General features: G+C 46.4%; 42 non-coding genes and 5 pseudogenes across 42 annotated transcripts; all 47 read left to right on the top strand.

The window, feature by feature from the left end:
- Positions 1-123: 123 nt before the first annotated feature.
- On the top strand, positions 124-242 carry LOC148990136 (5S ribosomal RNA). Its single transcript, XR_016156683.1, has one exon. It is a non-coding gene; the product is annotated as a 5S ribosomal RNA (ribosomal RNA).
- A 63-nt stretch (positions 243-305) lies between these two features.
- On the top strand, positions 306-424 carry LOC148990135 (5S ribosomal RNA; annotated as a pseudogene).
- A 63-nt stretch (positions 425-487) lies between these two features.
- On the top strand, positions 488-606 carry LOC148990134 (5S ribosomal RNA). The gene has a single exon (XR_016156682.1). It is a non-coding gene; the product is annotated as a 5S ribosomal RNA (ribosomal RNA).
- Positions 607-669: 63 nt separating this feature from the next.
- Positions 670-788, top strand: LOC148990133 (5S ribosomal RNA). The gene has a single exon (XR_016156680.1). It is a non-coding gene; the product is annotated as a 5S ribosomal RNA (ribosomal RNA).
- A 171-nt stretch (positions 789-959) lies between these two features.
- On the top strand, positions 960-1,078 carry LOC148990132 (5S ribosomal RNA). Its single transcript, XR_016156679.1, has one exon. It is a non-coding gene; the product is annotated as a 5S ribosomal RNA (ribosomal RNA).
- A 63-nt stretch (positions 1,079-1,141) lies between these two features.
- LOC148990131 (5S ribosomal RNA) lies at positions 1,142-1,260 on the top strand (annotated as a pseudogene).
- A 63-nt stretch (positions 1,261-1,323) lies between these two features.
- On the top strand, positions 1,324-1,442 carry LOC148990130 (5S ribosomal RNA). Its single transcript, XR_016156678.1, has one exon. It is a non-coding gene; the product is annotated as a 5S ribosomal RNA (ribosomal RNA).
- A 63-nt stretch (positions 1,443-1,505) lies between these two features.
- Positions 1,506-1,624, top strand: LOC148990129 (5S ribosomal RNA). Its single transcript, XR_016161710.1, has one exon. It is a non-coding gene; the product is annotated as a 5S ribosomal RNA (ribosomal RNA).
- A 63-nt stretch (positions 1,625-1,687) lies between these two features.
- Positions 1,688-1,806, top strand: LOC148990128 (5S ribosomal RNA). Its single transcript, XR_016156677.1, has one exon. It is a non-coding gene; the product is annotated as a 5S ribosomal RNA (ribosomal RNA).
- Positions 1,807-1,979: 173 nt separating this feature from the next.
- On the top strand, positions 1,980-2,098 carry LOC148990127 (5S ribosomal RNA). Its single transcript, XR_016156676.1, has one exon. It is a non-coding gene; the product is annotated as a 5S ribosomal RNA (ribosomal RNA).
- A 63-nt stretch (positions 2,099-2,161) lies between these two features.
- LOC148990126 (5S ribosomal RNA) lies at positions 2,162-2,280 on the top strand (annotated as a pseudogene).
- Positions 2,281-2,343: 63 nt separating this feature from the next.
- Positions 2,344-2,462, top strand: LOC148990125 (5S ribosomal RNA). Its single transcript, XR_016156675.1, has one exon. It is a non-coding gene; the product is annotated as a 5S ribosomal RNA (ribosomal RNA).
- A 63-nt stretch (positions 2,463-2,525) lies between these two features.
- On the top strand, positions 2,526-2,644 carry LOC148990124 (5S ribosomal RNA). The gene has a single exon (XR_016156674.1). It is a non-coding gene; the product is annotated as a 5S ribosomal RNA (ribosomal RNA).
- Positions 2,645-2,707: 63 nt separating this feature from the next.
- On the top strand, positions 2,708-2,826 carry LOC148990123 (5S ribosomal RNA). Its single transcript, XR_016156673.1, has one exon. It is a non-coding gene; the product is annotated as a 5S ribosomal RNA (ribosomal RNA).
- Positions 2,827-2,998: 172 nt separating this feature from the next.
- Positions 2,999-3,117, top strand: LOC148990122 (5S ribosomal RNA). Its single transcript, XR_016160751.1, has one exon. It is a non-coding gene; the product is annotated as a 5S ribosomal RNA (ribosomal RNA).
- A 63-nt stretch (positions 3,118-3,180) lies between these two features.
- LOC148990121 (5S ribosomal RNA) lies at positions 3,181-3,299 on the top strand. Its single transcript, XR_016156672.1, has one exon. It is a non-coding gene; the product is annotated as a 5S ribosomal RNA (ribosomal RNA).
- Positions 3,300-3,362: 63 nt separating this feature from the next.
- LOC148990120 (5S ribosomal RNA) lies at positions 3,363-3,481 on the top strand. The gene has a single exon (XR_016160750.1). It is a non-coding gene; the product is annotated as a 5S ribosomal RNA (ribosomal RNA).
- A 63-nt stretch (positions 3,482-3,544) lies between these two features.
- Positions 3,545-3,663, top strand: LOC148990119 (5S ribosomal RNA). The gene has a single exon (XR_016156671.1). It is a non-coding gene; the product is annotated as a 5S ribosomal RNA (ribosomal RNA).
- A 63-nt stretch (positions 3,664-3,726) lies between these two features.
- On the top strand, positions 3,727-3,845 carry LOC148990118 (5S ribosomal RNA). The gene has a single exon (XR_016167904.1). It is a non-coding gene; the product is annotated as a 5S ribosomal RNA (ribosomal RNA).
- A 173-nt stretch (positions 3,846-4,018) lies between these two features.
- On the top strand, positions 4,019-4,137 carry LOC148990117 (5S ribosomal RNA). The gene has a single exon (XR_016156669.1). It is a non-coding gene; the product is annotated as a 5S ribosomal RNA (ribosomal RNA).
- A 63-nt stretch (positions 4,138-4,200) lies between these two features.
- Positions 4,201-4,319, top strand: LOC148990116 (5S ribosomal RNA). Its single transcript, XR_016160749.1, has one exon. It is a non-coding gene; the product is annotated as a 5S ribosomal RNA (ribosomal RNA).
- A 63-nt stretch (positions 4,320-4,382) lies between these two features.
- Positions 4,383-4,501, top strand: LOC148990115 (5S ribosomal RNA). Its single transcript, XR_016156668.1, has one exon. It is a non-coding gene; the product is annotated as a 5S ribosomal RNA (ribosomal RNA).
- A 63-nt stretch (positions 4,502-4,564) lies between these two features.
- Positions 4,565-4,683, top strand: LOC148990114 (5S ribosomal RNA). The gene has a single exon (XR_016167893.1). It is a non-coding gene; the product is annotated as a 5S ribosomal RNA (ribosomal RNA).
- Positions 4,684-4,854: 171 nt separating this feature from the next.
- LOC148990113 (5S ribosomal RNA) lies at positions 4,855-4,973 on the top strand. Its single transcript, XR_016160748.1, has one exon. It is a non-coding gene; the product is annotated as a 5S ribosomal RNA (ribosomal RNA).
- Positions 4,974-5,036: 63 nt separating this feature from the next.
- LOC148990112 (5S ribosomal RNA) lies at positions 5,037-5,155 on the top strand. Its single transcript, XR_016156667.1, has one exon. It is a non-coding gene; the product is annotated as a 5S ribosomal RNA (ribosomal RNA).
- A 63-nt stretch (positions 5,156-5,218) lies between these two features.
- Positions 5,219-5,337, top strand: LOC148990111 (5S ribosomal RNA). The gene has a single exon (XR_016161709.1). It is a non-coding gene; the product is annotated as a 5S ribosomal RNA (ribosomal RNA).
- Positions 5,338-5,400: 63 nt separating this feature from the next.
- Positions 5,401-5,519, top strand: LOC148990110 (5S ribosomal RNA). The gene has a single exon (XR_016156666.1). It is a non-coding gene; the product is annotated as a 5S ribosomal RNA (ribosomal RNA).
- Positions 5,520-5,690: 171 nt separating this feature from the next.
- On the top strand, positions 5,691-5,809 carry LOC148990109 (5S ribosomal RNA). Its single transcript, XR_016160747.1, has one exon. It is a non-coding gene; the product is annotated as a 5S ribosomal RNA (ribosomal RNA).
- A 63-nt stretch (positions 5,810-5,872) lies between these two features.
- Positions 5,873-5,991, top strand: LOC148990108 (5S ribosomal RNA). Its single transcript, XR_016156665.1, has one exon. It is a non-coding gene; the product is annotated as a 5S ribosomal RNA (ribosomal RNA).
- A 63-nt stretch (positions 5,992-6,054) lies between these two features.
- On the top strand, positions 6,055-6,173 carry LOC148990107 (5S ribosomal RNA). Its single transcript, XR_016156664.1, has one exon. It is a non-coding gene; the product is annotated as a 5S ribosomal RNA (ribosomal RNA).
- A 63-nt stretch (positions 6,174-6,236) lies between these two features.
- On the top strand, positions 6,237-6,355 carry LOC148990106 (5S ribosomal RNA). The gene has a single exon (XR_016156663.1). It is a non-coding gene; the product is annotated as a 5S ribosomal RNA (ribosomal RNA).
- Positions 6,356-6,418: 63 nt separating this feature from the next.
- LOC148990105 (5S ribosomal RNA) lies at positions 6,419-6,537 on the top strand. Its single transcript, XR_016156662.1, has one exon. It is a non-coding gene; the product is annotated as a 5S ribosomal RNA (ribosomal RNA).
- Positions 6,538-6,600: 63 nt separating this feature from the next.
- LOC148990104 (5S ribosomal RNA) lies at positions 6,601-6,719 on the top strand. Its single transcript, XR_016156661.1, has one exon. It is a non-coding gene; the product is annotated as a 5S ribosomal RNA (ribosomal RNA).
- A 63-nt stretch (positions 6,720-6,782) lies between these two features.
- On the top strand, positions 6,783-6,901 carry LOC148990103 (5S ribosomal RNA). The gene has a single exon (XR_016161707.1). It is a non-coding gene; the product is annotated as a 5S ribosomal RNA (ribosomal RNA).
- A 63-nt stretch (positions 6,902-6,964) lies between these two features.
- On the top strand, positions 6,965-7,083 carry LOC148990102 (5S ribosomal RNA). Its single transcript, XR_016156660.1, has one exon. It is a non-coding gene; the product is annotated as a 5S ribosomal RNA (ribosomal RNA).
- Positions 7,084-7,256: 173 nt separating this feature from the next.
- On the top strand, positions 7,257-7,375 carry LOC148990101 (5S ribosomal RNA). Its single transcript, XR_016156658.1, has one exon. It is a non-coding gene; the product is annotated as a 5S ribosomal RNA (ribosomal RNA).
- A 63-nt stretch (positions 7,376-7,438) lies between these two features.
- Positions 7,439-7,557, top strand: LOC148990100 (5S ribosomal RNA; annotated as a pseudogene).
- A 63-nt stretch (positions 7,558-7,620) lies between these two features.
- Positions 7,621-7,739, top strand: LOC148990099 (5S ribosomal RNA). Its single transcript, XR_016156657.1, has one exon. It is a non-coding gene; the product is annotated as a 5S ribosomal RNA (ribosomal RNA).
- Positions 7,740-7,802: 63 nt separating this feature from the next.
- On the top strand, positions 7,803-7,921 carry LOC148990098 (5S ribosomal RNA). The gene has a single exon (XR_016161706.1). It is a non-coding gene; the product is annotated as a 5S ribosomal RNA (ribosomal RNA).
- Positions 7,922-7,984: 63 nt separating this feature from the next.
- LOC148990097 (5S ribosomal RNA) lies at positions 7,985-8,103 on the top strand. Its single transcript, XR_016156656.1, has one exon. It is a non-coding gene; the product is annotated as a 5S ribosomal RNA (ribosomal RNA).
- A 172-nt stretch (positions 8,104-8,275) lies between these two features.
- LOC148990096 (5S ribosomal RNA) lies at positions 8,276-8,394 on the top strand. Its single transcript, XR_016156655.1, has one exon. It is a non-coding gene; the product is annotated as a 5S ribosomal RNA (ribosomal RNA).
- Positions 8,395-8,457: 63 nt separating this feature from the next.
- On the top strand, positions 8,458-8,576 carry LOC148990095 (5S ribosomal RNA; annotated as a pseudogene).
- A 63-nt stretch (positions 8,577-8,639) lies between these two features.
- LOC148990094 (5S ribosomal RNA) lies at positions 8,640-8,758 on the top strand. The gene has a single exon (XR_016156654.1). It is a non-coding gene; the product is annotated as a 5S ribosomal RNA (ribosomal RNA).
- A 63-nt stretch (positions 8,759-8,821) lies between these two features.
- Positions 8,822-8,940, top strand: LOC148990093 (5S ribosomal RNA). Its single transcript, XR_016156653.1, has one exon. It is a non-coding gene; the product is annotated as a 5S ribosomal RNA (ribosomal RNA).
- A 63-nt stretch (positions 8,941-9,003) lies between these two features.
- Positions 9,004-9,122, top strand: LOC148990092 (5S ribosomal RNA). The gene has a single exon (XR_016156652.1). It is a non-coding gene; the product is annotated as a 5S ribosomal RNA (ribosomal RNA).
- Positions 9,123-9,295: 173 nt separating this feature from the next.
- Positions 9,296-9,414, top strand: LOC148990091 (5S ribosomal RNA). The gene has a single exon (XR_016160745.1). It is a non-coding gene; the product is annotated as a 5S ribosomal RNA (ribosomal RNA).
- Positions 9,415-9,477: 63 nt separating this feature from the next.
- On the top strand, positions 9,478-9,596 carry LOC148990090 (5S ribosomal RNA). The gene has a single exon (XR_016156651.1). It is a non-coding gene; the product is annotated as a 5S ribosomal RNA (ribosomal RNA).
- Positions 9,597-9,613: the final 17 nt, after the last annotated feature.

Below are 9,613 nucleotides of genomic sequence, written 5' to 3'. Positions count from 1 at the left end.
AAATCCTAAATTGTCTTTTTTCCCCTCGAAATGCCTGAAATATTCTCTGAGTTTCTTCAGAAAGCCTGAAAGAGTCTCTTTTTTTCTTCTTCTTCAAATAGCCCAATTTTGGCAGCGGATTTCGCTTACGGCCATACCACCTTGAGAACGCCCGAACTCGTCTGATCTCGGAAGCTAAGCAGGGTCGGGCCTGGTTAGTACTTGGATGGGAGACCGCCTGGGAATACCAGGTGCTGTAAGCTTTATATAGTTTACTAACCTAATGTTCTAACCATTCAAATAGCCCAATTTTGGCAGCAGATTTCGCTTACGGCCATACCACCTTGAGAACGCCCGAACTCGTCTGATCTCGGAAGCTAAGCAGGGTCGGGCCTGGTTAGTACTTGGATAAGAGACCGCCTGGGAATACCAGGTGTTGTAAGCTTTATATAGTTTACTACCCTAATGTTCTAACCATTCAAATAGCCCAATTTTGGCAGCAGATTTCGCTTACGGCCATACCACCTTGAGAACGCCCGAACTCGTCTGATCTCGGAAGCTAAGCAGGGTCGGGCCTGGTTAGTACTTGGATGGGAGACCGCCTGGGAATACCAGGTGCTGTAAGCTTTATATAGTTTACTACCCTAATGTTCTAACCATTCAAATAGCCCAATTTTGGCAGCAGATTTCGCTTACGGCCATACCACCTTGAGAACGCCCGAACTCGTCTGATCTCGGAAGCTAAGCAGGGTCGGGCCTGGTTAGTACTTGGATGGGAGACCGCCTGGGAATACCAGGTGCTGTAAGCTTTATTGTTTAAAAAAAAAAAAAAAAAAAAGAGTCAATGAAATGGTTCAAAAATCCTAAATTGTCTTTTTTCCCCTCGAAATGCCTGAAATATTCTCTGAGTTTCTTCAGAAAGCCTGAAAGAGTCTCTTTTTTTTTCTTCTTCAAATAGCCCAATTTTGGCAGCGGATTTCGCTTACGGCCATACCACCTTGAGAACGCCCGAACTCGTCTGATCTCGGAAGCTAAGCAGGGTCGGGCCTGGTTAGTACTTGGATGGGAGACCGCCTGGGAATACCAGGTGCTGTAAGCTTTATATAGTTTACTAACCTAATGTTCTAACCATTCAAATAGCCCAATTTTGGCAGCAGATTTCGCTTACGGCCATACCACCTTGAGAACGCCCGAACTCGTCTGATCTCGGAAGCTAAGCAGGGTCGGGCCTGGTTAGTACTTGGATAAGAGACCGCCTGGGAATACCAGGTGTTGTAAGCTTTATATAGTTTACTACCCTAATGTTCTAACCATTCAAATAGCCCAATTTTGGCAGCAGATTTCGCTTACGGCCATACCACCTTGAGAACGCCCGAACTCGTCTGATCTCGGAAGCTAAGCAGGGTCGGGCCTGGTTAGTACTTGGATGGGAGACCGCCTGGGAATACCAGGTGCTGTAAGCTTTATATAGTTTACTACCCTAATGTTCTAACCATTCAAATAGCCCAATTTTGGCAGCAGATTTCGCTTACGGCCATACCACCTTGAGAACGCCCGAACTCGTCTGATCTCGGAAGCTAAGCAGGGTCGGGCCTGGTTAGTACTTGGATGGAAGACCGCCTGGGAATACCAGGTGCTGTAAGCTTTATATAGTTTACTACCCTAATGTTCTAACCATTCAAATAGCCCAATTTTGGCAGCAGATTTCGCTTACGGCCATACCACCTTGAGAACGCCCGAACTCGTCTGATCTCGGAAGCTAAGCAGGGTCGGGCCTGGTTAGTACTTGGATGGGAGACCGCCTGGGAATACCAGGTGCTGTAAGCTTTATTGTTTAAAAAAAAAAAAAAAAAAAAAAGAGTCAATGAAATGGTTCAAAAATCCTAAATTGTCTTTTTTCCCCTCGAAATGCCTGAAATATTCTCTGAGTTTCTTCAGAAAGCCTGAAAGAGTCTCTTTTTTTTTCTTCTTCAAATAGCCCAATTTTGGCAGCGGATTTCGCTTACGGCCATACCACCTTGAGAACGCCCGAACTCGTCTGATCTCGGAAGCTAAGCAGGGTCGGGCCTGGTTAGTACTTGGATGGGAGACCGCCTGGGAATACCAGGTGCTGTAAGCTTTATATAGTTTACTAACCTAATGTTCTAACCATTCAAATAGCCCAATTTTGGCAGCAGATTTCGCTTACGGCCATACCACCTTGAGAACGCCCGAACTCGTCTGATCTCGGAAGCTAAGCAGGGTCGGGCCTGGTTAGTACTTGGATAAGAGACCGCCTGGGAATACCAGGTGTTGTAAGCTTTATATAGTTTACTACCCTAATGTTCTAACCATTCAAATAGCCCAATTTTGGCAGCAGATTTCGCTTACGGCCATACCACCTTGAGAACGCCCGAACTCGTCTGATCTCGGAAGCTAAGCAGGGTCGGGCCTGGTTAGTACTTGGATGGGAGACCGCCTGGGAATACCAGGTGCTGTAAGCTTTATATAGTTTACTACCCTAATGTTCTAACCATTCAAATAGCCCAATTTTGGCAGCAGATTTCGCTTACGGCCATACCACCTTGAGAACGCCCGAACTCGTCTGATCTCGGAAGCTAAGCAGGGTCGGGCCTGGTTAGTACTTGGATGGGAGACCGCCTGGGAATACCAGGTGCTGTAAGCTTTATATAGTTTACTACCCTAATGTTCTAACCATTCAAATAGCCCAATTTTGGCAGCAGATTTCGCTTACGGCCATACCACCTTGAGAACGCCCGAACTCGTCTGATCTCGGAAGCTAAGCAGGGTCGGGCCTGGTTAGTACTTGGATGGGAGACCGCCTGGGAATACCAGGTGCTGTAAGCTTTATTGTTTAAAAAAAAAAAAAAAAAAAAAGAGTCAATGAAATGGTTCAAAAATCCTAAATTGTCTTTTTTCCCCTCGAAATGCCTGAAATATTCTCTGAGTTTCTTCAGAAAGCCTGAAAGAGTCTCTTTTTTTTTCTTCTTCAAATAGCCCAATTTTGGCAGCGGATTTCGCTTACGGCCATACCACCTTGAGAACGCCCGAACTCGTCTGATCTCGGAAGCTAAGCAGGGTCGGGCCTGGTTAGTACTTGAATGGGAGACCGCCTGGGAATACCAGGTGCTGTAAGCTTTATATAGTTTACTACCCTAATGTTCTAACCATTCAAATAGCCCAATTTTGGCAGCAGATTTCGCTTACGGCCATACCACCTTGAGAACGCCCGAACTCGTCTGATCTCGGAAGCTAAGCAGGGTCGGGCCTGGTTAGTACTTGGATGGGAGACCGCCTGGGAATACCAGGTGCTGTAAGCTTTATATAGTTTACTACCCTAATGTTCTAACCATTCAAATAGCCCAATTTTGGCAGCAGATTTCGCTTACGGCCATACCACCTTGAGAACGCCCGAACTCGTCTGATCTCGGAAGCTAAGCAGGGTCGGGCCTGGTTAGTACTTGAATGGGAGACCGCCTGGGAATACCAGGTGCTGTAAGCTTTATATAGTTTACTACCCTAATGTTCTAACCATTCAAATAGCCCAATTTTGGCAACAGATTTCGCTTACGGCCATACCACCTTGAGAACGCCCGAACTCGTCTGATCTCGGAAGCTAAGCAGGGTCGGGCCTGGTTAGTACTTGGATGGGAGACCGCCTGGGAATACCAGGTGCTGTAAGCTTTATATAGTTTACTACCCTAATGTTCTAACCATTCAAATAGCCCAATTTTGGCAGCAGATTTCGCTTACGGCCATACCACCTTGAGAACGCCCGAACTCGTCTGATCTCGGAAGCTAAGCAGGGTCGGGCCAGGTTAGTACTTGGATGGGAGACCGCCTGGGAATACCAGGTGCTGTAAGCTTTATTGTATAAAAAAAAAAAAAAAAAAAAAAGAGTCAATGAAATGGTTCAAAAATCCTAAATTGTCTTTTTTCCCCTCGAAATGCCTGAAATATTCTCTGAGTTTCTTCAGAAAGCCTGAAAGAGTCTCTTTTTTTTTCTTCTTCAAATAGCCCAATTTTGGCAGCGGATTTCGCTTACGGCCATACCACCTTGAGAACGCCCGAACTCGTCTGATCTCGGAAGCTAAGCAGGGTCGGGCCTGGTTAGTACTTGGATGGGAGACCGCCTGGGAATACCAGGTGCTGTAAGCTTTATATAGTTTACTACCCTAATGTTCTAACCATTCAAATAGCCCAATTTTGGCAGCAGATTTCGCTTACGGCCATACCACCTTGAGAACGCCCGAACTCGTCTGATCTCGGAAGCTAAGCAGGGTCGGGCCTGGTTAGTACTTGAATGGGAGACCGCCTGGGAATACCAGGTGCTGTAAGCTTTATATAGTTTACTACCCTAATGTTCTAACCATTCAAATAGCCCAATTTTGGCAACAGATTTCGCTTACGGCCATACCACCTTGAGAACGCCCGAACTCGTCTGATCTCGGAAGCTAAGCAGGGTCGGGCCTGGTTAGTACTTGGATGGGAGACCGCCTGGGAATACCAGGTGCTGTAAGCTTTATATAGTTTACTACCCTAATGTTCTAACCATTCAAATAGCCCAATTTTGGCAGCAGATTTCGCTTACGGCCATACCACCTTGAGAACGCCCGAACTCGTCTGATCTCGGAAGCTAAGCAGGGTCGGGCCAGGTTAGTACTTGGATGGGAGACCGCCTGGGAATACCAGGTGCTGTAAGCTTTATTGTATAAAAAAAAAAAAAAAAAAAAGAGTCAATGAAATGGTTCAAAAATCCTAAATTGTCTTTTTTCCCCTCGAAATGCCTGAAATATTCTCTGAGTTTCTTCAGAAAGCCTGAAAGAGTCTCTTTTTTTTTCTTCTTCAAATAGCCCAATTTTGGCAGCGGATTTCGCTTACGGCCATACCACCTTGAGAACGCCCGAACTCGTCTGATCTCGGAAGCTAAGCAGGGTCGGGCCTGGTTAGTACTTGAATGGGAGACCGCCTGGGAATACCAGGTGCTGTAAGCTTTATATAGTTTACTACCCTAATGTTCTAACCATTCAAATAGCCCAATTTTGGCAGCAGATTTCGCTTACGGCCATACCACCTTGAGAACGCCCGAACTCGTCTGATCTCGGAAGCTAAGCAGGGTCGGGCCTGGTTAGTACTTGGATGGGAGACCGCCTGGGAATACCAGGTGCTGTAAGCTTTATATAGTTTACTACCCTAATGTTCTAACCATTCAAATAGCCCAATTTTGGCAGCAGATTTCGCTTACGGCCATACCACCTTGAGAACGCCCGAACTCGTCTGATCTCGGAAGCTAAGCAGGGTCGGGCCTGGTTAGTACTTGGATGGAAGACCGCCTGGGAATACCAGGTGCTGTAAGCTTTATATAGTTTACTACCCTAATGTTCTAACCATTCAAATAGCCCAATTTTGGCAGCAGATTTCGCTTACGGCCATACCACCTTGAGAACGCCCGAACTCGTCTGATCTCGGAAGCTAAGCAGGGTCGGGCCTGGTTAGTACTTGGATGGGAGACCGCCTGGGAATACCAGGTGCTGTAAGCTTTATTGTTTAAAAAAAAAAAAAAAAAAAAGAGTCAATGAAATGGTTCAAAAATCCTAAATTGTCTTTTTTCCCCTCGAAATGCCTGAAATATTCTCTGAGTTTCTTCAGAAAGCCTGAAAGAGTCTCTTTTTTTTTCTTCTTCAAATAGCCCAATTTTGGCAGCGGATTTCGCTTACGGCCATACCACCTTGAGAACGCCCGAACTCGTCTGATCTCGGAAGCTAAGCAGGGTCGGGCCTGGTTAGTACTTGAATGGGAGACCGCCTGGGAATACCAGGTGCTGTAAGCTTTATATAGTTTACTACCCTAATGTTCTAACCATTCAAATAGCCCAATTTTGGCAGCAGATTTCGCTTACGGCCATACCACCTTGAGAACGCCCGAACTCGTCTGATCTCGGAAGCTAAGCAGGGTCGGGCCTGGTTAGTACTTGGATGGGAGACCGCCTGGGAATACCAGGTGCTGTAAGCTTTATATAGTTTACTACCCTAATGTTCTAACCATTCAAATAGCCCAATTTTGGCAGCAGATTTCGCTTACGGCCATACCACCTTGAGAACGCCCGAACTCGTCTGATCTCGGAAGCTAAGCAGGGTCGGGCCTGGTTAGTACTTGGATGGGAGACCGCCTGGGAATACCAGGTGCTGTAAGCTTTATATAGTTTACTACCCTAATGTTCTAACCATTCAAATAGCCCAATTTTGGCAGCAGATTTCGCTTACGGCCATACCACCTTGAGAACGCCCGAACTCGTCTGATCTCGGAAGCTAAGCAGGGTCGGGCCTGGTTAGTACTTGGATGGGAGACCGCCTGGGAATACCAGGTGCTGTAAGCTTTATATAGTTTACTACCCTAATGTTCTAACCATTCAAATAGCCCAATTTTGGCAGCAGATTTCGCTTACGGCCATACCACCTTGAGAACGCCCGAACTCGTCTGATCTCGGAAGCTAAGCAGGGTCGGGCCTGGTTAGTACTTGGATGGGAGACCGCCTGGGAATACCAGGTGCTGTAAGCTTTATATAGTTTACTACCCTAATGTTCTAACCATTCAAATAGCCCAATTTTGGCAGCAGATTTCGCTTACGGCCATACCACCTTGAGAACGCCCGAACTCGTCTGATCTCGGAAGCTAAGCAGGGTCGGGCCTGGTTAGTACTTGGATGGGAGACCGCCTGGGAATACCAGGTGCTGTAAGCTTTATATAGTTTACTACCCTAATGTTCTAACCATTCAAATAGCCCAATTTTGGCAGCAGATTTCGCTTACGGCCATACCACCTTGAGAACGCCCGAACTCGTCTGATCTCGGAAGCTAAGCAGGGTCGGGCCTGGTTAGTACTTGGATGGAAGACCGCCTGGGAATACCAGGTGCTGTAAGCTTTATATAGTTTACTACCCTAATGTTCTAACCATTCAAATAGCCCAATTTTGGCAGCAGATTTCGCTTACGGCCATACCACCTTGAGAACGCCCGAACTCGTCTGATCTCGGAAGCTAAGCAGGGTCGGGCCTGGTTAGTACTTGGATGGGAGACCGCCTGGGAATACCAGGTGCTGTAAGCTTTATTGTTTAAAAAAAAAAAAAAAAAAAAAAGAGTCAATGAAATGGTTCAAAAATCCTAAATTGTCTTTTTTCCCCTCGAAATGCCTGAAATATTCTCTGAGTTTCTTCAGAAAGCCTGAAAGAGTCTCTTTTTTTTTCTTCTTCAAATAGCCCAATTTTGGCAGCGGATTTCGCTTACGGCCATACCACCTTGAGAACGCCCGAACTCGTCTGATCTCGGAAGCTAAGCAGGGTCGGGCCTGGTTAGTACTTGGATGGGAGACCGCCTGGGAATACCAGGTGCTGTAAGCTTTATATAGTTTACTAACCTAATGTTCTAACCATTCAAATAGCCCAATTTTGGCAGCAGATTTCGCTTACGGCCATACCACCTTGAGAACGCCCGAACTCGTCTGATCTCGGAAGCTAAGCAGGGTCGGGCCTGGTTAGTACTTGGATAAGAGACCGCCTGGGAATACCAGGTGTTGTAAGCTTTATATAGTTTACTACCCTAATGTTCTAACCATTCAAATAGCCCAATTTTGGCAGCAGATTTCGCTTACGGCCATACCACCTTGAGAACGCCCGAACTCGTCTGATCTCGGAAGCTAAGCAGGGTCGGGCCTGGTTAGTACTTGGATGGGAGACCGCCTGGGAATACCAGGTGCTGTAAGCTTTATATAGTTTACTACCCTAATGTTCTAACCATTCAAATAGCCCAATTTTGGCAGCAGATTTCGCTTACGGCCATACCACCTTGAGAACGCCCGAACTCGTCTGATCTCGGAAGCTAAGCAGGGTCGGGCCTGGTTAGTACTTGGATGGAAGACCGCCTGGGAATACCAGGTGCTGTAAGCTTTATATAGTTTACTACCCTAATGTTCTAACCATTCAAATAGCCCAATTTTGGCAGCAGATTTCGCTTACGGCCATACCACCTTGAGAACGCCCGAACTCGTCTGATCTCGGAAGCTAAGCAGGGTCGGGCCTGGTTAGTACTTGGATGGGAGACCGCCTGGGAATACCAGGTGCTGTAAGCTTTATTGTTTAAAAAAAAAAAAAAAAAAAAAGAGTCAATGAAATGGTTCAAAAATCCTAAATTGTCTTTTTTCCCCTCGAAATGCCTGAAATATTCTCTGAGTTTCTTCAGAAAGCCTGAAAGAGTCTCTTTTTTTTTCTTCTTCAAATAGCCCAATTTTGGCAGCGGATTTCGCTTACGGCCATACCACCTTGAGAACGCCCGAACTCGTCTGATCTCGGAAGCTAAGCAGGGTCGGGCCTGGTTAGTACTTGGATGGGAGACCGCCTGGGAATACCAGGTGCTGTAAGCTTTATATAGTTTACTAACCTAATGTTCTAACCATTCAAATAGCCCAATTTTGGCAGCAGATTTCGCTTACGGCCATACCACCTTGAGAACGCCCGAACTCGTCTGATCTCGGAAGCTAAGCAGGGTCGGGCCTGGTTAGTACTTGGATAAGAGACCGCCTGGGAATACCAGGTGTTGTAAGCTTTATATAGTTTACTACCCTAATGTTCTAACCATTCAAATAGCCCAATTTTGGCAGCAGATTTCGCTTACGGCCATACCACCTTGAGAACGCCCGAACTCGTCTGATCTCGGAAGCTAAGCAGGGTCGGGCCTGGTTAGTACTTGGATGGGAGACCGCCTGGGAATACCAGGTGCTGTAAGCTTTATATAGTTTACTACCCTAATGTTCTAACCATTCAAATAGCCCAATTTTGGCAGCAGATTTCGCTTACGGCCATACCACCTTGAGAACGCCCGAACTCGTCTGATCTCGGAAGCTAAGCAGGGTCGGGCCTGGTTAGTACTTGGATGGGAGACCGCCTGGGAATACCAGGTGCTGTAAGCTTTATATAGTTTACTACCCTAATGTTCTAACCATTCAAATAGCCCAATTTTGGCAGCAGATTTCGCTTACGGCCATACCACCTTGAGAACGCCCGAACTCGTCTGATCTCGGAAGCTAAGCAGGGTCGGGCCTGGTTAGTACTTGGATGGGAGACCGCCTGGGAATACCAGGTGCTGTAAGCTTTATTGTTTAAAAAAAAAAAAAAAAAAAAAAGAGTCAATGAAATGGTTCAAAAATCCTAAATTGTCTTTTTTCCCCTCGAAATGCCTGAAATATTCTCTGAGTTTCTTCAGAAAGCCTGAAAGAGTCTCTTTTTTTTTCTTCTTCAAATAGCCCAATTTTGGCAGCGGATTTCGCTTACGGCCATACCACCTTGAGAACGCCCGAACTCGTCTGATCTCGGAAGCTAAGCAGGGTCGGGCCTGGTTAGTACTTGAATGGGAGACCGCCTGGGAATACCAGGTGCTGTAAGCTTTATATAGTTTACTACCCTAATGTTCTAACCATTCAAATAGCCCAATTTTGGCAGCAGATTTCGCTTACGGCCATACCACCTTGAGAACGCCCGAACTCGTCTGATCTCGGAAGCTAAGCAGGGTCGGGCCTGGTTAGTACTTGGATGGGAGACCGCCTGGGAATACCAGGTGCTGTAAGCTTTATATAGTTTACTACC

The sequence above is a fragment of the Pimephales promelas genome, chromosome 3, assembly GCF_988280905.1.
Source record: "Pimephales promelas chromosome 3, fPimPro1.hap1.1, whole genome shotgun sequence".
NCBI lineage: Eukaryota > Metazoa > Chordata > Actinopteri > Cypriniformes > Leuciscidae > Pimephales > Pimephales promelas.
The sequence above is the reverse complement of the archived record's forward strand: the minus strand, read 5'-3'. Positions and strand labels throughout refer to the sequence as shown.